This window comes from Nicotiana tabacum, chromosome 1 (assembly GCF_000715075.1).
Source record: "Nicotiana tabacum cultivar K326 chromosome 1, ASM71507v2, whole genome shotgun sequence".
NCBI lineage: Eukaryota > Viridiplantae > Streptophyta > Magnoliopsida > Solanales > Solanaceae > Nicotiana > Nicotiana tabacum.
Genome location: NC_134080.1, coordinates 207,171,107 through 207,174,713, shown reverse-complemented (window position 1 = coordinate 207,174,713; position 3,607 = coordinate 207,171,107). Strand labels below are relative to the sequence as shown.

The window sequence follows — 3,607 nt, the reverse complement described above, 5'->3', positions numbered from 1 at the left end:
TGGGCTTGTCTTGATATTGAATGAGGTAGCTCACTATTGGGTTGATGGAGTCAAATGGGCTCATGTCCAAGACAAAATCCAAAAGCCCATATGCTTTTGGACTTTAAATCTGCAGTTATGGCCTTTTAAAGCTATGTTACAGATTTGGCCCTATCTTGCTATTTGCAATCCGTAGCCAACTATTTACAAAAATAAGTTTACAGATTGTCTTTCTAATCTACAACTTAACTACCTTACTAAATAAGTATTTTTAAGAGATAAAAAAAAGATTATTGGGACTTTAAAATATAATAATAATAATAATAATAATAATAATAATAATAAAAACTTAGCTTGGTGACAACAAAGGGACAAACATGGCTACAAGGGTTCAAATTTTAATATATATGCTCCTTTCAGACAACCAAATGCCAGTGGAATTATATCTAATGCTTTGCAAAAATAAAAATAATTAAAGATGCTTAACACAATTTAATTAACTAACATATCGTTATAACATTATCAAACATTCAAGAGCATATAAAAATGAATTACAATAGAAGGATGAAGCTACTAATATTTCCCAGCGTCATTATCTTTCATTCCAACTCGATTTTATGAGTTTACATGGTCCGAAAATTACCTGGACAACAGAAAGAAGAACAAATACAGCAGAGTCAGCTCTTTCCAAAATCAACAGCAATACAATTAAACGGGCAGCAGCAACAGCAAAAGGCAACGACAACCGGCAGATTCAAACCCAAGAAAATAAACTAGAAATATCCCAGCAAAATAGTACAATTATGTAACTCCAAAAAAATCTTTCAAGACTACTCTATTTTTCTTAAACAAGTTTTTCACTTAAGAATCAACTCACAAAAGCTGCTAAGGGATATTATAGCTACTGATTTTTTTCTCTTTTTTGTGTGTAGAGATCTCTTAGTAAGATGGAGTGTCCTCCTTTTTCTTTTCCTCAGAAACAACCAGCTATTTCAAGATTAAAAATCAATCTTTCTGACAGATTTTTTCACAAAATCTGCTCTTAAATTCAAAAGCAAAACTTTTTTGGTTCAATCTTGTCCAACAGAGAGTACTTCAAATAAAATCTGCCCTTCACTATTCAAACATAGGCTTTTATTCAAAATTGTCCAAAAGTCTATATTTTCTTACCAAACAAATGACTTTTGAGTTTTGTACTCACAAAGTCTTGAAGCAGTTCAAAAAAATATATATATAAACAAACAACTATCCTATACTCTCAAGTAATTCTTCACTACCTCACTTTCATCAATACAAAATTATTTTACTACTTCAACAAGTGCAAAACAGAAAATTTAATATTTCGAACATCAAAATCTAATGCTAAAATAATTAATAAGAGACAAAATAAAATCTGAAAATTAAAAATAAAATAAAAAATCAACCATGAAAACGAATAGGATTTTTACCATTTTACAAATCAAAAGGCCGAAAAAATGGTGGTATGCCAAAAGAGGGTGTTCGGGGAGGTTGATGGAATTTAGCCGGATTTTGGTCGCCGGATTTTTTGGGTAGAATTGGAATCAATATGTAGGTCTTGGGGAGTTCTATCCATTGATGTAGGTATTGTGGGGGTGGTAGTGGCCGGAGCTTCAAGAATTTGGGCAAAAAAGTGGCGGTTAAAATTTCCTAGATCTATGATTCAAGGAGTTTGAGGGGGTTTTGTAGGATTTGATTTGGAGATATGGAAAGAGGAGGTGTTGGAGATTACATGGTGAAATTTTGAGATGGTTTGGAGGTGGTCCGCCGCCGGTGGGCGATTTCCGGCGGCGGTGAAGGGGGGCGATTAAGGAGAAAGAGAGAGAAGAGAGGGGGGAGAAAATAATTTGGGGAGAAAATGGGGGCAAAATTTCAGCATTTCTAAGTCTTAAATACCTAGTTGGAAGATTGATTGTGGACCATTGGATGAGGGAGGGATGAATGGATGAGATTTAATCTTGATTCACTTAATGAAACGACGTAGTTTTGAGGCAAAACTACGTAGTTTCGGACCCTTTCAATGGCAGCCACTTATCTTGCACTCTTGGCCACTTTCTCTTTCAAATTTGGCCAAATTTCTTCCTTAATCCTACTTATTAAACTAAATTTACACAAATAAATAAAATAATTAAATAACTTATTCAAATGATCAATTAACTAAATTAATTCATCTATTGAAGAGTTAGTTAATTTTTTAAAATGCACAAATGAAGAAAAAACTATTTTTGGTATTTTTATGATCGGAAATACGCAATTAAACACACAAAATTGAAAAAACTATTAAATAATAAAAAACACTAATAAATTTAGGAGGTGTTAAAATAGCGCAAAAATTAGGTATTCACAGCTGCCCCTCTTTGCTCGAGAACATGAAGAGTTTTCGTGCAAAGAAAAGTGAATGTCATGGCTAATATTTGCTCACATTTCACTCCAATGAAAACGTTTTTGAAAAGGGTGACCGAACATTGCTTCCGAGGTTGCCTACATATCCTTGGCTATAAAGGAATCAGGTCAGTGTAGTTCTGAAAATTTTGGTAGCTGGGATTACCGGACACTGGATTTAAAATTGTTGATGTTGTTGTTGTTGTTTTTGTTGTTATTACTGTTACCAGCTGCTTACATCAAAAGGAAAAGAGAAGAGAAACTACATATGTCTGCAAACTAAGAATTACAAAATTCCTATTATGTGTATTTTGGAGTCAAATCTTGATTCTTGACTTGCTCGCATGTGTCGACCTTAGATTGGATCTTGATGCTCTTTGAAGAAAAGATTATGGCTCATTCTTGATTGCTTTATTTGTTGCTCAAAATTTGGCAAAGTAAAATTTGAGAAGTTGGGTTGCTGACACCTTATCAAAGCTAACTCCAACTATCTTGTGAACAAAAGACTTCTTTCTTCTAGTAAGAAAACTGAAACTTCAATCTTTAATCGTCACTTGTGCTTTACGGTGGGGCCTACAAAGATATCAAAGACAAACAAAACGAACAAATTTTTTCTGTCCCAGTTTGCACTAGAAAATTTTCGTGAGTTATTATAGAAAGTTATAAACTAATCTAACTTATTGAAAGAAAGTCAAAGACAATAATATACCGAAAAAGGAAATGTAACCAAGGGTTGGTGCCCTGTATTATTGAAAAGGATGTAACCAGGGGTTGATGCCATGTATTACTGATAGGGAATGTAATCGGGGGTTGGTACCCAGTATTACTTAAAGAAAATGTAACCAAGAGTTGGTGCCCTATATTATTGAAAAGAATGCCATGTATTACTGATAGGGAATGTAATCGGGGGTTGGTACCCTATATTACTTAAAGAAAATATAACCAAGGGTTGGTGTCCTGTATTATTGACAAAATGCTGAAATCCCTCTAGGCAAAAAGGTTCTACCCGAGTTAAACTACGTAAAAACAACTTGAGCGAAGAGTGATTCTACCCGTAACTATAAGATGGATCCCTCTAGGCGATAAGGTTCTACCCGAGTTAAGCTACGTAAAAACAACCTGAGCGAGGAGAAATTCTACTCGGAACTATGAGCTGGATTCCCCTAGACGGAAAAAAATCTACCTGGGTTAAGCTGTAGAAATTAAGCCTGGGCAAATAGTACTTCTA

The 3,607-nt window shown here is 34.2% G+C and overlaps 1 long non-coding RNA gene across 1 annotated transcript; it reads right to left on the bottom strand.

Moving 5' to 3' along the window:
• Positions 1 to 360: 360 nt before the first annotated feature.
• LOC107781345 (uncharacterized) lies at positions 361 to 1,835 on the bottom strand. The gene is made up of 2 exons (XR_001647632.2): positions 1,428 to 1,835; positions 361 to 622 (listed from the first exon to the last, which is right to left on the bottom strand). It is a non-coding gene; the product is annotated as an uncharacterized LOC107781345 (long non-coding RNA).
• Positions 1,836 to 3,607: the final 1,772 nt, after the last annotated feature.